The 23,057-nt window shown below is 33.8% G+C and overlaps 1 pseudogene; it reads left to right on the top strand.

Moving 5' to 3' along the window:
- The first annotated feature begins 5,343 nt into the window (after nucleotides 1-5,343).
- The window catches only part of LOC116582322, a 40,873-nt pseudogene continuing 23,159 nt past the window's right edge, over nucleotides 5,344-23,057 (top strand).

Raw genomic sequence — 23,057 nt, forward strand, 5'->3', positions numbered from 1 at the left:
GTTTATATTTTTGCTCTGAATGTTCAGTATTATATGTTAAAAAGATTATTCTTTTCTATTGAATGCCTTTGCATTCTTTTGAAAAACCAATTGACAATATTTCTTTGCATGTATCTATTTCTGGGCTCTAGTATTCTGTTCTAGTGATCTCTATGTGTATTCTTTCACCAATACCATGCTGTCTTGCTTACTGTCTTCTAGTAATGCTTGAAATTTGGTGCTGTAATTCCTCAAACTTTGTTCTTCTTTAGGCTTGTGTTGGCTATTTTGGGCTTTTCTCTTTCATATCAATTTGAGAATCAGTTTGTTGGTAGCTGCAAAACAGCTTACTGGGATTTTGATTGGAACTTCTTTAAATCTATAGGTAAACTGGGAAAAATTGACATATTGTCTGTCACATATGAACACAGAATATCTATTGTTCTATTTAGATCTTCTTTGATTTTTTATGAGTGTTTTTTAAAATTTTTTCATAGCTATATCACATGTATATTTTATGAGTATTTCAGTTTTTGTTACTATTATAAATGATATTAATGTCAAATTCCAATTGACTTTTGTAATTCTGTATCCTGCAGTCTTGCTACACTTGCTGGGGGTTTTAAGTGTTTTTTTTTCTCCCCTCTTTTGGCATATTTTTAGGGTTTTCTTAATAGGCAGTCATGTTGTCTATGAGTTTTTCCTTATTCTCTAAACTTTATATCATTTATGCCTTTTTCTTGTCTTACTGCACTAGTATTAGATTTCTAGTACAATGTTGAATAGTAGTGATAAAAGAGGATAACCTCACCTTGTTCCTGATATTAGGGGGAAATGTTGTAGGAAAAAATGGTTTTGTTTCTTTTTCAAATATTTTGTAGAATTCACCAATGAAAATATCTGGACCTGGTTGGTGCTTTTTTTTTGGCAGGTTTTTCCTTTTTTTACTGTAATATATTTAATCAATATAGGATTATTGTGGTTATCTATCATTTTATGTATTGGGGTAGTTAATGTCTTAAAAGAAGTTGGTCCACTTCATCTATGTTATCAGATTTGTGAGGAAAGTTGTTCATGGTATTTCTTTTTTATCCCTTTGGTTTCTTCACATTCTGTAGAGATAGTGCAGTTCCATTACTGGTATTTGTGATTTATATCTTTTTTTTTTTTTTTTTTCATAGATTGCCTGGCTGGAGACTTATTGATTTTATTGAGCTTTAAAAAAAAAAATCAGCTTTTGGTTTTGTTGAATTTTTCCTATTGTTTTCCTATTTTCAATTTTATTAATTTCAGCTATAATTTTTTTTAAAGATTTTATTTATTCATTTGACAGAGATAGATCACAAGTAGGCAGAGAGGCAGGCAGAGAGAGAGAGAGGGAAGCAGGCTCCCTGCTGAGCAGAGAGCCCAATGTGGGACTCGATCCCAGGACCCTGAGATCATGACCTGAGCCGAAGGCAGTGGCTTAACCCACTGAGCCACCCAGGTGCCCCCAGCTATAATTTTTGTTACCTCTTTTTTTCTGTTCCCTTTAAGCTTTAATTGCTTTTCTTTCTCTTAGTGTACTATGATAGAAGCTTTGGTTATTAACTTTAGAAACTGATTTATTTTCTAACATATGCATTTAATGTATTTATTTTCTAAACAATGCTTTTGCTCTATGTATCATACAATTAAAATTGTTTTATTGTAGTAAAATATGCATAATACAGTATTTGCCATTTTAATCAATGTTTAGTGTATAATTCAGTGATATTGGGCACATTTGCATTACTATTACTGTACAATCAACACTACATGTATTATCAGAATGTCTCATTATCCCAAACTAAAACTTCATAATTATTTTAAATAATAACTCCCCTTACCTCCCTTCTCCACCCCCAAGAAACCACTATTTTATTTTCCTGCCTATTAATTTGGCTATTCTAGATATCTCATATTAGTGAAATCTTACTATTTAATCTTTTGTGTTCAGCTTATTTTACTTAGCATAATATTTTGTTCAAGGTTCATTCATTCTGTAGCATATATCAGAATTTCATTCCTTCTTAAGAGTAAATAATATTCCACTTTATATTTATATCACATTTTGTTTATCCAGTCATCTCTAGATGGACATTTGGACATATGGATTGTTGTTATCTTGTGGCTGCTGTGACTGATGTTGCTACGAACATGGATGTATAAATATCTGAGTCCATGCATTCAATTTTTGGGGAGTTTATACGCAGAACTGAACTTGTTGGTACATACAGTTAATTCTTGTTTATTTTTTTACAGAACTTCCATACTATTTTCCATAGTAGCTATATAATTTTACATTCCCAATAGCAATGAACAAAAGTTCTAATAGCTACACATCCTCATTAACACTTGTTGTTTTGCATATTTTTTATAATAGTCTTCCTAATGTATATGAAGTGGTATCTCATTGTGGTTTGATTTGTATTTCCCTAATCATTAATGATGTGTACATCTTTTCAAGTACCATTTGTCATTTGAATTTTTTCTTTTGAATATATTTATCTAAAGTATTTTGGCTATTTTTTCACGGTGTTTTTTGTTCTTCTCGAGTTTCGGAAGTTATTTATAAATTCTGGGTATTAATTCATTAACAGATATATGATTAGAAAATATCTTCTCCCACACTAGGTGTCATCTTTTCATTTTGCTGATGGAGTACTTTTGTATACAAAAGTTTTTAATTTTGATGAAGTTCAATTTATTTATTTTTTTCTTTTGATGCCTATGCATCAAAGTCGTTGCTAAATCTAATGTTGAGAAGTTTTTTCTTGTGTTTTCTTCTAACAGTCAGGGGTCACTTGTCTTCTTTCTTTTTTTTCTCCTCAGATTAACAATTTCAAATGACCTAACTTCAGATTTGCTGATTTTTTATTTTCCTTCTCCCTCTTTTGGTCTGTTGTTGAATCCCTATAATGAATTTTTCAATTTATTTATTGTATTTTTCAGCTCTAGAATTGTCCTTTTTTGTAATTTCTATCTCTTCTTTTAAATTCTTATTCTTTTCATATGTCATTTTCCTGATTTCCTTTAATTCTTTGTTCTTCTTTAGCTCTTTGAGTATATTTAAGACATCTGTTTTAAAGTCTTTGTCTAGTAAGTCTTATGGGTGTGTTTCTTCAAGTATGGTATCTGGAGGATTGTTTTATTTTTTTTAATAAACGCCGTTTCTGTTTTCTTGATGCTTTGTGATCTTTGTTGAAAATAGGGCATTTGCAAAAACAACCACTTCTTCCAGTCTTTGCAAACTGCTGTATAACACTTTTACTAATTATTAAGCCTCTGAGCCTTGAAATCAGCCCACGAGGAAGGCTGTGGTTCTTCCGACATTGTTTGGGGCATGTATCCCATCTGCGCATGTGTGTGTGCTTCTCTTTCTCTCTCTCTCTCTCTTTTCTTTTTTCCCAATTTTACCCAACTGCTTTTAAATTAATTTGCCAAAGGGTCTCCCCTCACAGTTTCTTTTGGAGACTTAAGATAATTTATTATATTCCTATATTCATAATCTTTTACACCCAGGCATCCATGGGTCCCCATTTCCCTTGTGGCTTTTGTGTGCTGGGGTATTCATCCCTCCCTTCTATGGATTCCAGCCTGAGATCCAATCCATGTTGCCCTTTTCTATCCAAGTTCCAGGTCAGATGGACATAAATCAGTCCACTGGGCAGCCCACAACTCAGAAAGTTTTATGTAAGCTCTACTTTGCTCCTTCCATCTCAAGGGAGGGAACCAGGAAGGGTACCACTTCCTCCTGACTATGCCATACTGTTCCAGGGAAGGAGGACAAGGTCAAGCAAAAACAGCAAAAAATTTCCTATCCCTTTTAATGTGCCTTTTTTTTTTTTAATTGAGCATTCACATATTTGCTATAAATCTATGACTCATTTCCAGAATGTCTATTAGGTTATTTTAATGAATCTGCAGTTGTTTATTTGATGTTTCTCAGAAGAGTAGAACAAGCATCTGGAGCTTTCTATTCTGCCATATTGTTGACATCACTCCTGAGGAGAGTTTTATTTTGATTAGGTATTCATTCTCTCTGGTGTTCCTTAAGCTTTCTGGAACTGTAATTTGGTGTTTTTCTTTAATTTTGGAAACTTATAGCTATTATTTTAAGTATTTGTTTTTTTCTGTTCTATTCTCTCTTCTTATGTTACTCTAATTAGATGTATGTTTATATCTTTTGAAATTTTCCCACCGTTCTTGGATGTATTAGTTTTTTTTTCTTCATCATCAATCTCTTTCCTTTTTTTTTGTCTTTGTATTTCAGTTTGTTACTCTTGTGCTGATTGATCTTCAAATTCATGGATACCTTTTTCTACTATGCTGCATTTAATGATGAGTCTATCAAAGGTATTCTTTATTTCTGTTACTATGCTTCCCATTTTATAATTTAATTTGATTCTTAGTTTCCATCTCTGCTTACATCACCCATTTATTCTTGAATGTTGTACAATTTCTCTGTTAGAGCCATTAGTATATTTGCTAGTTTTTTGAAAAAAATCTCACTATGGTAATTATAATATGATGATTGTTCTTCCTTTATATTGAGCTTTTCTTGACTTTTGGCATGATTTGTAATTTTTGGTGAAAGCATGATATAATGTGTTGGATATTAGGTACTGAGATAAAAATCATTTAATGTGATGATTTATGTTAATTGGCCCAAGAGGTGGGCTATGTTTAACATTTATTTTAGCTGTGAGAACCAGGCTTTGAATTTCTATAGTGTCCTTGTTTTTATCCCTACTTTTGGTTTGGTGGTTTTCTATACACTGTTTCTAGAGAGTGTATTTCTTGTAGATTTTTCAGCTTTAACCTACCGTTATTTCTCTTCTGATTTACTTTCATCTTCAAACTACTTCTTACGACTAAAACAGATGGGCTGCCAGGTATGAATGAACTCTTAGGCTCCTTATAGAGAAAACAGGCATTAAGCTTCTCCACAAGGTATGTAATTGGCCAATGAAGAAAGTAATGAAAGGTAGCATATTCATTCCTTCATGAGCTGTGTATTGGATATCTTTGAACTTTGGGCAATATTTAGAATCTATTTGATGTCTGGATCTTTCTCACTCTCTGCAATAAATTCCTACATTGCACTTCACCAATAATCACCAATATCACCAAATATCTTCATGCGTGTGGTAGGAGTCCCCAAGACCACCCTCAGGCTCTGTGATTCACTGTAAGGACCCACAGAAACTTATGGTTGCAGTGTATTACTGTGACAGGATACAGAATAAAATGAACAAAGGGAGAATTGATATATGAGACAAAGTCCAGGGGAAACCATGGATAAGTTTGTAGATGTCTTTGCCCGGTAGAGTGACAACAACAATGTATGACAACACATATGAAGTATTAACAGCCAAGGAAGCTCACTTGAGCCATGGTGTCCGGTGTTTTTATTGGGATTCGCTTACACAGGTAGGTAGTACTTGTGTGACTGATCTCAGTTAATCAAATTCCTGCCTTCCAGAGCAAAAACAGACTTTCTCCATAAATTACATATGTTAGCATAAACTATCTGATGGAACTGGCCCATGGCCTGAGGCATACAAAAACAGTCATTTACCATAAAAGGCATTGTTAGCATTAATTATCTCATCAAAGTGGTATGCTATGATGTAGGGCCTCAGGGATACAAAAACATTCATTTTAGGCAGAATATTACAAGTGCTCAAAGTTCTTCTCCTAAGGGCCTATTCTGAAGATATGCCTTCCTTGCAAATGTGAAGGGTTTAAATAATCCAGGTCTGGTCTGCTGAGTTAACTCTTCCTTTGCAATGCCTTTATGTATTCCTTCCCATATTGACTCTGTGCTTGGCCATGTGACTTGCTTTGACCAATGAGAAATCAGCAAATTAGACACAAGCAATGGGCTTGGTAAATGCTTGTGCTTATCTTCTTGGAATGCTGCTGCTACATTAAGAGGCCAATAAGAAGCATATGGAGAGAAATTTCCATCAAGTCTGTCTATCTGAGGTGAGCTCAATCAACCCACCGATTATGAGAAATAATGACTTGTTTTTTTAATTGGAGTAATTCATTATATAGCAGTAGACACCTGATGCACAAATTGGTTCCAGAAGTTTCACTAACCCTAGAAGGGAGCTGATTGATCAGACTAAGTCTATTCTGTCTATTCTCTCACCAAAGTGAAAAGAGTAAGATAAGAACATTGAATTCATAGCACAGTAGTAATAATGTCCTGTCAGGAAAGAAATAAAGGATAAGAATAACTGAAACACACCAAAACCAGGCTTTAAATGTGTATTGGTAAACTGGGAGGAATGTACATCTACTGATGAATATAGATGTAAAAGTTTCTAGGGCGATCTCTGAACAAGTACAGAGAAAGAGTAAAATTAAAATATCCAACAAAAGACAGAAATAAAGAAAAAAAAAAGTAAAGATCTGAGACAAAAGACATAGAATAAGATGGTCAAAATAAATCATATTTTTAATTATAATATAAATGATTAGACAAAATGCTTCAGTTCAGTTAAAAGATAACTGGATAAAAAAATCAACTATATGCTGTTTAAAGAAGTGTAAAAAATAGGAATAATGAAGGATTAAAAAAAAAAGATTAGACATACAGCTAGGCAAATTAAAACCAAAAAATCCTGAGAGCTCTATGTATATAATACAAAATAGACTTTAATCAACAAGAGAATCCACTCTTTGAGATCTTAGGTTGTGTCATGTTGGCATAAATTATATCCTAGATCAGTGATCACTAATAGTGGTTAGATACATATAGTATTTTTATATTTTAACATATATTAGACTTATATCAAGTGTTTTTGTTAATTTTTAAATTAATTCTATCATAGGATACATTTCTGTAAAATATATATCAAAATAATATCCTGCGATTTGGTATAAATATGAACAACCTATTTACACATTTCGATCAATTTATTAAAAGCCTGATTTAGTGGCAGCAACTATTACTGAGAGTTGAATTTCCTTGAGTGATGAAACAATTTATTCTAGAACAAGAATTAACCCTTTTTATCTATATTTTTGATAATTTAAAGGAGACAAAATAATCGAGGATTTTAATATTTTAAAAATTAAATCTGATAAAAACTTCTTAGATTAAATATCAATTCACAAGACTTAATAGTATCAATATTTACGTCTATAGATGTAAAATAAAGAGCTTCTTATTTTCAGGCCAACAGCCATAAAAGCTTGATAAACTTCAAAATAATGGGTTTTAAAACCCACTCGAGACAAAAACCCAAAATAAATGAAATCCAAGATGTGAGGAGCCCATTAAGGGAAAGGAAAGAACCACAGCCCCTCTCATCTTTGGCAGAACTGTTGAAAGAGGAAGAATACATCTTAGACTGGGAAAAGAGAAGCCAGTCAAAATTTGAATCAAATTTTAATGACCTCATGTGGCCTGGTTTGAAAAATTAGACTTTCTAGTCACAGAGCAAGTATCCATCTGTGACATTTTGTTTCTACAAGCCTTTAATGAGAATGAAATGAAGGAGACAAAAAAGGAAAGCTCAGTAGGTACAAGGCAGCTACCACCCTAAGTCAGGGAGGAAGAGGACAGGGGAGATGAGGTAGATCTCTAGAGACACTCAGAGAATCAGTTGCTAATACTGGGGGACTGGAGGATAGCTGAGGAAAAGCTTACTGAAGCTTTTCAGGACACTTGAAGCTTTCCAGGAATATAGAGCTGTTGTCTAGGAAGACTCAGGTAGACAACAGGACTGAAAGGCTGAACAAACAGGGAGCATGACTGGAGAGCATCAGTGATTTCTCTGTTATCCAAAAAGTGGGCAGCCAGATTGGAACACAAACTGAGAGTAACCACAGCCAGATGGCTCAGTTACATTTTCACAGGTAAATCTTTGGATTGATACAAGTGCTCAGATAAAAGGCCCTGACAAGAGAAAAATCCTGACCTTGCTCAAAATATTTGAAGTCCATGGTAAAATGAATCAAACTAAAATTTAAAAAACTTAGAAGCAGTCCCATTCTAGATCCAAATTGACCTAGATCCACAACTATGGTATCTAGATTGACAAAAGAAAGTCTGCTGGGACTTACTACTTTGGTCCCCACTGGTCCTTAATAGAAATGTGTGACATATAAAAAAATAAATAAATCGTAATACATGCAAGGAAGGAAAGAAGGAAGGAAGGATGGATGATTGTAACTCAAAGACAAGAAAGGTAATAGTAGAGGCACCTGGGTGGCTCATTTGGTTAAGCATTTGCCTTCATCTCAGATCATGATTTCAGGGTCCTGGCATCAAGCCTCAGGTCAGGATCCCCACTCAGCAGAGAGAAGTCTACTTCTCCCTCTTCCTCTGTTTATGCTCTCTCCTTCTCTCTCAAATAAATAAATAAAATCTTAAAAAAAAAAAAGGTAATTGTCAATAGAAGCAGACTAAAATTTGGCCCAAACCGAATTATCTGACAAGGATATTTAAATTAATTATTATAAAAATGGTAAAGAATCTAAAAGGAAAATTGTGACAATTTTATAAAGAGAAACTTTAGCAGAGACTTAATCTAATGGAAATAGAAATTTCCAATGGCCAAGTAGGCTAGAAATAAAAAATATTATCTTAGGAATGGAATATTAAATGTGTTTAACAGAATACTGAACAGAGCAAATGAAAGATCAGTGAAATAGAAGAAAGGTCAAAAGAACCTATACAAATTGAAACATGAGGAAGAGAATATAAACTGAAAAGGGACAAAATATTCAAGATATATGAGGCAATAAGAAACAGTCTAAAATATATATTGCTGGAGTCTATGGGAACAAAGAAATATCTGAGGAGATAATGTGAGAGTGTTCTAAAACTTGATAAAAGATATCAACTCACAGTCCAAGAAATTCAGTAAACCCCAAGCAGAGCAAATACAGGCAATAAAAACAATAGCAACACCTAAGCATATTACGAGCAACTGCTAAAAACCATACATAAAGAATAAATGTCAAAAGTAGTAAAAAAAAAAAAAAAAGAACGAACTATTATATACTTGGAAAAATGAAAGGAAATAATGATGAATGTCCCTTATAAATAATGAAGACCAGATTTCAAAGAACACCATTAGAGCACTAAAAGAAAAAGCTGTCAATCTACATTTTGTATTTGACAAAATATTCCTCAAAAATTGAGGAAAATTAATGACATTCTCAGAGAGACAAGAGCTAGGAGCTCTCTATAACAATTAATGGTAAAAAGTTTTTTAGACCAAAGGATAATGCATGAATGATACCAGACTTGATTCCAGATCTTTTCCAAGGAATGAAGAGCATCAGACCAAGTAAATATCTGAGTAGGTCAATGTAAAAGATATTTTTAGTACTTTTGTAAAAGTCAAACTCTCTCTCTTCCACCCTCCTTCTCTCCTTCTGTGTATGTGTAATTACATTTCATTAATAAAATATTGACTATTTAAAGCAAAAATAATAAGGTAGGGGGGAGTTTATAGTATGTGTAGCAGTAAAATATAAGACAAAAGATGCACAAAGGCAGGGAATGGATAATTAAAATTACAGTTTTAAGGCTCTTACCCTATTTGTGAAGTGGTGTATTTCAAACATCTTTGTGAATCTTCTGAGATGATCAGTAAGCTGGATGTTTATGAGGAGTGCTCTTCAGGTCCGTACCTGTGGGAGGAAGGGCCTGAAACAGGATTGGGACTGGGGCTCTTGGATGGCTCAGTGGGTCAAAGCCTCTGCCTCCGGCTCAGGTCATGATCTCAGGGTCCTGGGATCGAGCCCAGCATCAGGCTCTCTACTCAGCAGGAAGCCTGCTTCCTCCTCTCTCTCTGCCTGCCTCTCTGCCTACTTGTGATCTCTGTCAAATAAAAAAAAAATCTTGAAACAGGATTGGGACTGAAACAGGAAGGGGTTGAAACAGGATTGGCGAGGGAGAGGAAATTCATGATCAAGAACCAATAAAAGTCACCATCTACTTCATGTGTGTTTTAGAGGTGTCATAGTTCACTCATTTGTTCTGAGTTGGGATGAGGGAGTAGGCCTTTTCACTCCTGAGATAAGCAGTCTTTAGAAGCTGACTGCCCCTGCAAGCAAACATGAGCTTTGAATAGGTAGTTTGGTTCAGCTGAGGCCATTCTGAGGGTAACTGACCGTGAAAGCTATCTTTTTTATTTTTTTAAAGATTTTATTTATTTGTCAGAGAGAAAGAGGGAGAGAGAGCGAGCACAGGCAGACAGAATGGCAGGCAGAGGCAGAGGGGGAAGCAGGCTCCCTGCTGAGCAAGGAGCCAGATGTGGAACTCCATCCCATGACGCTGGGATCATGACCTGAGCCGAAGGCAGCTGCTTAACCAACTGAGCCACCCAGGCGTCCCTTATAGATGTACTTTCAATAGCTGGGGTAAATGCTTCCTAAATCTGGTGCAGCAACACAGCATCTGCCAAGATGTGTGTCTTTGTACAGGCTTGGGGAACTTGGTGTAAGTACATACACTTGGATCTTCATGCTGCCATTTAAGGGGTTTGGAATGGGGAGTATGTGAGTGGAAATATTAGTTTTATCTTTGTATATCTTTCCATTTTTTAATCTCTTACAAAGTTTACTTTTAACAATATTAAAATTTATAAAGACTTGTAAAATGGTATTTTCTCATTTTTTGCATTTGATGCTGATTATATTTTCTAAAGACAATGGTCATCATTATACCAATCAGAATTTAAAGGAAAATAAGAATATCTTCCCAGCAAGTTTATTGAATCTGAAAGATTTTCTTATCTATATTCAGTACATCAGATTTTCTTCTCATTTTTAAAACTGTGAGTGGGTGAAAATACTATTCTTGCTACCTTAGTTGCCAACCAATGATACGTGTCTTTAAGCAGAAAACCAATTAGTAGTTATTCTTATTCTGTGGTTGGATGTAAGAGTGCTTTCATACAGAAAAACAACACACAAAAAGTGCACTATTAGCCAATAATAGATTCTGCCTTTGGTTTAAGGTAGTTCCTGCTCATAGTCTCAGTCTTTACATGAGTTTGATTTCTAGCTTTGTGCATTTCATTTCTTTTAAACTGGTAATACTGAATTGGAAGATTGTAAAGGTTTATGGAGAAAACTAGTCATAGTCCAAGAAGGACAACTGGAACAGGTGCATGATTTTCTCTATTAAAGGTATGTTACTGTTCTTCTCTTTTCTTCAATTTACAAAGAGTTATGATGGGCAAATGTAGCAACAACTTGGTTTTAGAGCCAATACTTATTTTTTTGAAAGGAAATTTGATGAGAATAAGTGTGATGACTGTGAATAGATTTTTGAGCAAAAATCATGTATAACTATTTCTGCAACAAAAGGAAAATATGAAAATTGTTTGTATGTTGGTAAGGCACCTTGTGCTCTTACTAAGTATTACTGAAGGCCAAGCATTTATCAGCCACAATTGCTCTTACCTGAGGCAAATGTCATCATTCAAAGTGTATGAATGTAAGCTGTTTTTTTTTAAAATCATATATATTCTGCAAAGCAACTATTCAAAGCACAGCCAATATTATATCGACAGATTTTGAGATATTTTATTTTAATTTTTAAAAGGTAATAGAATTTCTGTATCTTCTGTGGCAAATTAACACCATATACTACCTCAAATGTAGTATTGATTATATCACTTTATAAAATCTCCTCCCTGAGTTTTAAGTTACTGACTTTAGTAACTATATTATTGGTCTGATAATTGCATTTCAATTTGTTTTTGGAAACCATGCCTGAAATAATTGAGTCAGTATAAAGTTGGTAGTAAACAATAATAGGAAATATTTGTCTGTTCAAGTGCTGTTATTGCCTTTAACCATTTTGAATTATTAAACCATCCAAATCAATATTGCTCACTTATTTTTAATAATGAGTTCAATGACATGAAAGTAAACAGTTTTAGGAAATGACTTTGTTTTTGAAACCCAGCACATGTTGCTATGTATGCAGAGGGCAAAGTGAACTGCAGCAGCTTTTGGCAGTTTTAAAATTATTGTTAATTAACTTTTCTGCTCAAATTCCTGCAAGCTCAACTGTAGTTGATGAGTTATCATGCTACGGCCAATAAATCCTGAAGTAATTTCATAAACATAGTTATTTAACCTAAATTGGATTCTCCATCAATTGAAACAAATCAATTTTTAAATGCCATATTATTGTGTTTTAATAATGCTTCTTTATGCTTATATTGGTTTACAGTTAACATTTATGCATTCTAATATTTCTGCAAAGTACTAAAATAGGAATATTATTAATAGTAATAGGAATGGAATGTATACCTAAAATATATTTATTTACCAAAATTGTTATGTAATAAGGATGTACTGTGTGGTTTTTGAAGCAAAGTGAAGTATAAATCAGTAGCTTTCAGCTGTAGTTTCAACTCTACCACCTATAATTAGTATGAAATCCAACAAGTCATATAATTTACTAAGGCTCAGTTTATGCCTTGGCGTATGGAAATAATGAATCCAGTTCTTACAAAGATACAACGTTCATGTATCAGAAGTACTTTATAAAATATAAAGGATTTTACAGACACGGAAGATTTTTCTTATTGTTATTTTTCTTTTTTTGATAACTCAAATTTGTTTAATTCACATTCTGTATTTCTTACAGTTATGTTTCATATGACTATAATGGCTTCAAATTGTTTTCCAAGCTTACCATGGATTATATGTATATTTTCTTAATTTTATATTTAATATGACTTGCTTCTATGTTCAGAAAATACATGTAGAAAATGATCGACTAGGGAGTATAATATGCAAAGATGGTTGCAGGTTAAATAAAACCCTGTGTTAAAAGTAGAATATTTGATTCTAAAAGAATTTCGGGAGTTCTTGCTTACGCTGGAACAAGGATTACAGGGGAACAAGGATTTCTTGTTAGTTTAATCAACACGTAGATATAACTTTGGTTATTTATATGGAATATGTGCTTAAAATACATGCTATAATTGGATAAAGAAAATAAAATACTACTGAAACCCTAAATTACTATTATCTGAAAAAAAAAAAAAAACGGGGATGAGACAGAGATTAATGTATTTAGTTTCTGGATAGCTATTTATCGTGCTAAGCCTGACTAAATAATTAATTAATTCATTTATTAATGCAACCCTCTATTGACTATATGTTATGTGTTCCTTGCTAGTGCTGATGCTGCAAGGAAATGAAAGAATGCTTCTGCTCCTCGTGTACTCCCAGCACTGTGAGAGAAGCCAACATGTAAGAGATGATGACAACAATGGGTTGTGCACTTTAATAGACACACATGTCTAAAATGTCAGAGATACATCAAGGAAAGGTATAATTGGTAATGTTGGGAAGACTTCCCAGAGGATAGATATTTGGATCCAGTATTAGCTGGTTGGTTTTACATAAAGACTTCTGTTTTTATCTTTGTTCTCACTTCCCCCCCCCCCCCCCAGGGAGAGAAATTTCAGTACTATACTTTATTTCTCTAAATCCTTATTACTAATTCTCAGTGCTCTGCTTACATCATCTCATAGAAGTTTAGGTTATGTAGTGATCCCCTACTTTGATATTATCAGTTTACAGAGAGTGGAGTAGATGCCTCAGCCTCAGAACTGTTCTTGGAAGATGGAGAGCATCCTGACTTTAGTTTTAGTGACTTTACTTCTCCTTACAAATCTGTTTTTACATCATGTTCTTAATTCCATCCAAATCATAAGGTGTATGAAAGTCACACATATGTGTAATTTATGTTTTTATTTTATGTATTCATTATTTGTATCCAGCCTCAAATCTACTTTTGGTCGCCATAAATTGATGAGGGATTATCAGAGAGAGGGAGGGAAGGACAGTGAAAGAGGGGAAAAGAGAGGAGAGATGGAGAGGGATAGGGAAGCATGGCGAGGGAGGGAAGGGGAGAGAGGAAGAGAGGGAAAGAGAAAGACAGAGAGACAGAGAGAGTTGTTCACTGTAGACAACAAAGCAATTTACTGGATGGTTAATACTGAAAAAAAAAAAAGGAAATTCTGTGCTTACATGGGAAAATAAAATTTGTCTTGCTGGAATTGTAAAGGTTGCTCAAGAACAGAATTATTTAATCCATGATGTCTCAAATGCCTACTCTTAACCAGAGTACAATTATATATCTAAGGTTTCAGAGACAGCATGGTATGAAATAGGAAACATTAAATTAAGTGTGAAATTTTGGTAGTGGTGAAAACTTTACCAATAATTTAAGATATATACGTTCTTCTGTGTCCCAATGCTGTTTTTTCTCAGAGGTTGTCTACCTTTCTGTCCTGATCCTTCCACTGATTTTTGAGGTCATTGTAAACAGAGATTCCTGTTGTGCACTGATTCTTCATTTCATAGCAATTAACTTGGCTATTTAAAAATGCTGTAGTTGAAAGAAAAATATCATCAACTTTTCATTAATTCCATGCATCTCAAATAGTCCCAATAAAGAGTTATTGATGCCCAGCTGGGAAGTGACTGGGTAACCCCATTATCAAGCCCCTATTCAATTCAGGTTTCCAGACTCAGTTTTACTCCTTTTGCTTGCCTTTCAGCAGCTAGTATACTACTTTAAGATGACAAATTTAGGTCATAGAAATATCAATTCTTAGCCATTCTGATATTTTTTAGTTTGTTTTATTCTCTTGGAAGTGGTTGTTTATAGTGGGTCAAACAATGGACTTGGATCCAAAGCCAGTTTTTTCTCTAGATCAAAATAATTACTCCTATGTCCTTCTGTTGTGAGTTTTCTTTTGAAATCATTATTGCTATCCAATTCATGTTAACTGGTGATAATTAGAGATTTATCTTTTTGAAATAAAATTTGGTTCTTCTGTTATTTTTAAATGAGTACCAAATTTCACTAGGGATTTTAGACAAAGGCTGGTTTTATTCTCCTACTGAGAGTAATTACTCTGACATTAATTTTTCTTATTTTCCATGTCACTTGTTAAGACTCATTTTTTTCCCTCATAAGATAGTATACTATGTAATGATTTAGGCAATTTACTCTGTTTGGTGTTGGAAAGAATAGACCAATAATATCCATTATAGATGGTGTAAATTAAATTTATATTTCACTTATTTGGGAACAAATTGTGAGACATTCCTCTCAGATTTCTAGATTGTTCTATCATCCATGTTTCTGATTCAATTCTTCCATATATTTTTGGTCACTTACTAAGTTAATAGTTAAAATTAAGCATTATTTTCTCTATGTTAGGCCTTACGCTGTGTTTTCATGCATCATCTCATTTAATTCTCCTAGATAAACAAAAACCATGTAGCAAAAAAAAAAAAAAAAGTTTATAGAGAAGAAACTGAGGCAAAATGAGGTTGAACAATTTGTGCTTGTCATAGTACAGTGAATATCTTGATGGTAGTCTGTAGGACCCTGAGCAGAGGATCAACCTAAACCATGCTGGATTCCTGACCCATGGAAACCACAGTAAATTCTGTTTTAAGTCATTAAGTTTATGGAGACAATCTGATAGTATGAGCCCTGATTTGAGTGTAGGAGAAAACCAATATCCCAGCTCAGCAATTAGAAAGAGTGAATTCTTCCTTTTTCAATGTTTTGGATAATATCCATCTCACCCACACAGGGGAGGATGATCTGCTTTATTCAGCCTACATATCTGAATGCCAATCTTATCCTGAAACATCTTTGAGACATGCCCATATATTATGTTCAGCCAAATGCTTGGGTCCCTGGTTGTGGTCGACTTGACCTATAAAATTAATCATCACAGAGCATATCCAAAAGTGGAGCAAGACAGGAGACCAAAAGGCAAAATATTCTGTGAAAGAGGGCAAGAAATTGAAAAGAGAAAAAGTCAGTGATAATAAAGGAATGTTTAGTAGGGATTTATTTCAAATGATGTACTTTAGATTCTACATTATAAATTCTCATTAATGAAATTTTTAGTTCAGTTTACACTGCTCACTCATTGCTTAAAGAATAATTGTAATATTTAGACTAAGTCTCAGGGGTATAGAGGCTTCTCAGATCTGGCATGGCATTCCTCTCAGAGACGACTGATTAACTGGATTATAGTACAATGTATTAATCATTTTCATAGCTCTGTGAGGTATATTCTTGTTCTGCATCTACTTGGCTAAGTTGGAATTCATGTTCTGAATTACCTTTCTTGTGGAGTTTTGGTTAGAATTGGCTGAAGGAGAAACTTATGTGAGATTTGGAGGATGCAAGTGAGGGAAACAGTCATTACTCACTGATAATTGTAATGGTCAGAAAGAGAAGTGCCCAATGAGTTCCACCTTTCTGCTCCTTTGTCCTGTATTGAACTTGTTTTCTGGAGGGATATGCCTGCTGGCCAACAGCAGCGACAGATCCAGATCGGACACTTAACTATGGCAGACAGATAAACAGAGGCCATGGGTTCCTCTCCAGGATCTGCCTTCTTATAATCTTGTTCTGATGGTTCAACAGGTTTGGACTCTTGGATTTTCCAGAAAACTGACTTGTGCACAATGTCAGTACATCAGATGAATTAGTGATTTTCTCTAATGTTCCAATTGCTTTTCCAGATGTCCAGCCTGTCTGTACCGCAGCCCTAAGATTATATAAGTAATTTATTCCCGTAAGGCTCTTGTAACTTTGTTTTTGGACTGCACACTAAGTAACAGACTTATTTATTTATTTGTTCATTCATTAATTTAATACTAAGACTCAAAGAGGTTGACTGATTTGCCCCAAATTTTACAACTTGTAAGTGGCAGAATTGGGATTGAACCTATGTTGGTCTGACTATAAATCAGGGATCCTGAATTCTAGTGGCCTCAGAGGAAACTCAGGTAAGGGAAGAAACTCAGGTAAGGTAAGCTTAGAGTAGGAAACAATTCTCAGAAAGAAACAACTGGAGTGTTCTAGTGCATAGCTCTGTAAAGCATGTACTCAAATTACATGAAAAATCAAAGGCTTAAATAATCAATCTAAAACACTTGCTTTTAGTTTAGGTCAATGAATTCAAGTTTTCCCCAATTAAAAAAAAAATAGAAGAAGAAGAAGAAGCAGGTCAATGTAAGCTACAGTTAAATTGTCTGGAGACAGTTTTTGCACTAAAGGAGTCTGCTCAAAAATTAAACCCAAACCTCCATCTTTTATTGATTGATCACCCTGGTGGGTATAGATCTCAACCTGTGTTCAGTTCTAGATTATTGTTACTATGTAGAATTTCTGGTTTAGTGTGGTCTAATTTTCTGATATTTCAAAAAGATGTCACCAGTGAATTTTCAAATAAAATTTTCCAAATTGAATTTTTTTTGTTGTTGTTTAAAAGAACAGTATGGATATAGGGGAATTATCCTAGCACTGTAGGTCATTCACAATAGAGAACATTCTACAATGTAACATCCCTATTACTCTTAACACTATTAAACATTTAGTATATGCATGTCTCTGAACATTTTTAAGTGTGGAGAAATATCTTAACTAAATCATAAATATTTTTGGATGGAATATTCTTCTAAATGAAATCTAAAATACATAAACTTGCTGAATCATCTGTACTGGGGTTTTCTAGATGTTATTTAGATAACTCATGGGATTGGGAATGAAGAAATGGGACTACAGTTCTCTACACCATCCAAACTCTTATGCATTTTCATTAGCATATTAGTGTGTCTTAATTTATCCCCACTATTAGTCCCAAGTGTACATTATTCATGGCTCTTCATGGTATTTTGTTTCTTCTTATAATCTCCCATTGAAAAAATACAGTATTTAATCAATTAGTGTCATAATTCCTACTCAAATAATCATCAATGCATCATGAAAATCTGTATGATGGAGCTAGCATCTTTTTAAAAAAAAATTATTTGTCTATTTGTTAGAGAGAGAGAGAGAGAGTGAGCATAGGCAGACAGAGTGGCAGGCAGAGACAGAGGAAGAAGCAGGCTCCCTGCTGAGCAAGGAGCTGATGTAGGACACTGGGATCATGACCTGAGCCGAAGGCAGCTGCTTAACCCACTGGGCCACCAGGCGTCCCAGAGCTATCTTTTTTTATTCTACTTTCAATAAGATAATTAATATTAGCTAGTGATGACTAAAGTTGCAAATATATTTTTAAAAAATATTGTCAATAGAGATATAGACTTGCTTTAAGAATATTTTTCATAAAATACTTTCTAAAAAAGTGTTAAAATGAAAATTGCTGAAAGAAGCCGATTGTTTCTCATTTGTCATCAATTTCTCTTTATGCTTATTTTGCTAAAAGTTAAAACTTTTTAGTCCTCTGTATTTGGTGAATGACCAATATGAAGCCTATGTTACAGTCAAAATTGCAGCTGTTTGTATCCCTCAGGAAATATTTGAGTGGAAGAGATGAATATAGTTGGATGTTATTTGTAAATAATTTTCAGGGCAGATAGTATTGTTTTCTGTACATAATTTCATATCACTTATATCACAAGCTTACAGACTCGATTGCCTAAGTTTTTTGTTTAATTCCAAAGTCAACTTTTAATTTTGAACTTTTATCATCAAAATTTTACATTCAGACTTCCAATTTTAGCTCTGATATGTAAAGAGCTTGGGATTTGTCGCTTTTGTCTTTACAAAAACAAAAAAAAATGTTGAACAAAATTAATGTTTTTTTCTTGGACCCATGAGAGGACTGAGTATTCAGAGCAAACCATCACCTTGAAACCTGGAAAAAGAGGCAAATACAGAGAGTCCAGAGATCGATTTACCTGAAACAGAAGACACTGGAGCCAGAAGTTGATAGGAGCACTAAAAGAACAATTTTGATGAATTGCTTGAGGCTACCTAGAGATTAGCACACAATGGTAGACTCATGGGAGCCACAGTTATGGAGAGCCCACACACTTTTGGAGCTTTACCTCCAGGAACCCAACCAGGTTCCCTTAGTGATGATCTGAGCAAGATACCTTCCAGTCTCTGGCAGAGGGAGAGAAAAAGTCATTGTGAAAAACACCCAGGGCTTTTTTCTTAATAAAGGCTTCCTTTCTAGGAGAAAAGACTTTACCAGAGAGCCTTGTTGATGAAAAACAAACTTCTACCTAAAATTCTATACGTAATGAAATTATCCTTCACAAGTGAGAGAGAAATGAAAACTTTCTCAAACAAAAACTGAGGTAATTTATCACCAGCACAGCTGCTTTGGAAGAAATATTAAGAGATATTCTTTGGACAGAGGGAAATGATGTAAGTCAGGAACATGAATTTATGTAAAGAAAACAAGAGCACCGGAGATGAAATAAGTTAAGGTAAAATACTTTATTATTCTTATTCTTAAATGATCTAAAAGAAAACTGTTCAAAAACAATACTAACAACCACGTATTGGGTGACTGTAGCATGTGAATAAGTAAAATGAATGACTGCCATGTCATAAAGAACAGGAGGGGAGGAATTAAGTTTATTCTGTTATAAGGAATCAAAACCAAGTGGAATAGTGTTATTTGAAGGTGGCCTTAGATAAATTAAAACATATATTGTAAACTCTGGAACAATCACTAAAAGTTTTTTTTTTTTTTTTTAAGGAAATATAATTGATCCGCTAAAAGAGGAAATAAAATGGAATCATACAAAATGCTCAATTAAAACCAAAAAAGGCAGAAGAAGGCTCTGGTCATAACTAGATCACAGTTACCAATATTGTTTACATGAATCCAAGTAAATCAATAAACACTTTAAATTTGGTTGGTCTAAATACACCAATTAAAAGGCAGAGATTATTAGAGAAGATAAAAACAGAACAATATGTTGTCTATGAGAAACCCAATTTAAATGCAAAGACTGATCAGTTAAAAATAAAGGGATGGAGAAAGATGTACCAGACAAACACTAATCAAAACAAAGGGGAGTAGTTGTATTAGTTCAGACAAAGCAGAATTCAAAATAATAAAAATAATCAAGGGTAATGAGGGGGACTATGTAATGATAAAGGGAAAAATTCTTTAGGAAGATTAAACAATCCTAAACATGTATGTACCAAACAACAAAGAATAAAAATGTTAGGTAAAAGCTGTTAGAACTGAAAGGAGAAATAGACCAATCTACTCTTACAATTAGACACTTCACCACCGTCTGACAGTAATTAATTGATAGGTCAAACAAGCAGAAAACCAATAAAAATGTAGCTGACCTGAAAAAACTATCAATTAATTTATTGATATTTATAGTATATACCATATAATAACAGCAGAATACACGTTTTTCTCAAGCTCACATGAAATATTTACCAAGATAGACTACATTCTGGGGCACAAAACACACCTTAGCAAATTAAAAAAAAAAAAAATTTGCATGGGGAGCAGGCAGAGGGAGAGCAAGAACAAAATCCTAAGTAGACTCCATGCCTAGCATAGAGACTGATGCAGGGCCTGATGTCACAAGCTTGAGATCATGCCCTGAGCTGAAATCAAGAGGCCTATGCTTAACCCACTGAGCTACCCAGGTACTCCCACCATAACAAATTTTAAAGATAGAAATAACACACAATGTCTTCTCAGACCACAACAAACTTAAGCTAGAAATTAGAAACAGAAAGATAGCACACTTAGAGTCCAGATTTAGGGTTCTGATGCAATATTCCAATAAAAGAAACCAAGGCTTCTTAAGGAAATGGCTGACTATAGATCAACACTGAATATTCAAGATAACCTTGGAGCATCTTGAAGTGACAGAAAGTAAGGAAATGTTAAAACTGTAATACCAACACCGTGATGGCGATATAACAAAGTGACGCTCAGGAACAAACTGAAAAGGTTACCAATGGTGCAAGATGGAATAATTTGATGATGAATAAATATTAAAGGATTTTAACCTAAAGTATAATATAAATATCCATGAGGACATAATGATGTGCAAAAAATAATTGAAAAATTAAGTAATGGAGAAAAAAGACAAATCTTGCATGAAAATTCCAAATAATTTATGTAGTTATTTCACCCTTAAGCATAACTTGTAGTTTCACATAAGGATTGTACTTAAAATCCTAGTTCTCAATATAGATTGAATTTTCTTCTTTTCCTCTGCCTGGAATCCTTTACTCTGGAGCCTGTCAAGATCCAGAAAATATAAATATCTGTTTTGGGGGGAAGCTGATAGGCCTGGTAGCTGGGAATAAGAACTGGGGCATCTAACTGCTTCTTATATACTCATTAAAAAGGGGAAAAAAAAAAACAAAAAATAGACATCATCCTGTTTTCTGCTCCAACATCAACATTGCTTTGAGGTCATTAAGTCTACAGTACTGAGTCTTTCTGGAGTTCTGTAGTGGCAAATTGGCAAATGAGTTTTCTTTTCATTATTTCCACCAACATTTAAGTATGATTTTCCTCCTTTCTAGTCTTATTTTTTTCCACTTAAAGCCCTTACATACTGTGATTCAGGGTTGCAGATGTCGCTTTTGTTTACCAATATAGTTTTTGATTCTGTGTTTTTTTCTCTTCATCATTTTAGAAGTGGTTTTTAAAGAAAAGGATATAAAAATATCACTGCTTTGTCATGTTGAAATGGAAGTCCATAGTTGGCTTCCTAAGGGTCATGGCTATTTGGTGACTAATCTCTTTTGAAAGATGTTATAAAAGCAGGCTGACTAACCTGGTAACATTCTACCACAACATTCATCAATAATGAAAACAACCTTTCCAGCAAAGATAATCACTTCATGACATTTTCAAAGCATTTACATATTGTTAAGGAAAATATGAAATATTTTATACCTTTCAAACTCTCCTGTTTGGTGCTGTCCCAACACCACCATGTTATATTTTTATCCCCAGTGTCCATATGGAGTGTGGTTCTCCTCTAAAATAAACGGATTTCCATGAAAGTTAAAGGGAGAATATAGACCTAGAGTTAGGTGATAATATAAAAAGTTCAAAATTAAGCCAAGAATTTGTCAAGATTTATTCTAATAAACATGACGGAGAATGAATCAGAGATTTCTAACAAAAGGTACAGAATCTATGCTTTTCTTATCTAATTTGAAAAAGAACTGAATTAGATAAAAATTCTTACCTGAGTAAGAGCACAGTCTTTAATATTAATAATATCCCTGCCGTGTTATTACATGTGGATTATAATTCTTATTAAAATAAAAATATTCCTTCTTTCTTCCTTTCCCTTTATGCATACATTCATTTATCAAATATTTATTGCCTATCATTTACTGGTCCATGTTCTGGAACTCTGTTAGTGAGTAAGATAGATAAAAACGTTTGTCTTGGTGCACCTGGGTGACTCAGTTGGTTAAGCGTCTGCCTTTGGCTCAAGTCATGATCACAGGATTCTGGGATTGAGCCCCACATTGGGCTCCCTGCTCAGTAGGGAGTCTGTTTCTCCCTCTACTCTTTCTCTGCTCATGCTCTCTCTCTCTCAAATAAATAAATAAATAAATAAATAAATAAATAAAATATTTGTCTTTGTCATGTCTTTGTTCAAGTGGAGACAATAATAATTGGTAATTCTTATGTAGTGTTTACTGTGAAACAGGTATGGCTCATTGTTCTTTATGCACATTAACTCATTTGGCCATCTAAACCTAATAAAGAATGATTAATATATTTTACACATAAGGAAATCTTGGTACAAAGATGTTAAGTAACTTGGCTACATTGTACCACTGGTAACTCATGATACTGGGACTTGAACTCGTGCCATATGGTAATCAAAGACATTAACCTTAATTATTAGGCATACTGTTTATCTGTGCTATGAGTGCTTGTTTGATTTATATATTAGAATCAGTTACCAATAGGAACTATAATTATCTTCATTTTCCCCTATTTGATCAAAAATATATGATGTCTACAAAAAACTGAAAAAACAGAAAGTCTTAAGAATAGTATAAGAATCTGGACTTTTACCAGTTGGAGACCATCACTGTTAATATATGTAAATGTATATGTGTATATGCATGTGTGTATATATTTTGTATATGTATTGCTCATTATGTGAAGTTTTGTGACCTTCGTTTTTTCTTATATCACTCTTTTTAAAAAATAAAGTACCATAAAGTCTTTAGCTAAATCTCTGTTGTTGGATTTGTTTTCTAT

Source organism: Mustela erminea, chromosome 2 (genome assembly GCF_009829155.1).
Source record: "Mustela erminea isolate mMusErm1 chromosome 2, mMusErm1.Pri, whole genome shotgun sequence".
Taxonomy (NCBI): Eukaryota; Metazoa; Chordata; class Mammalia; order Carnivora; family Mustelidae; genus Mustela; species Mustela erminea.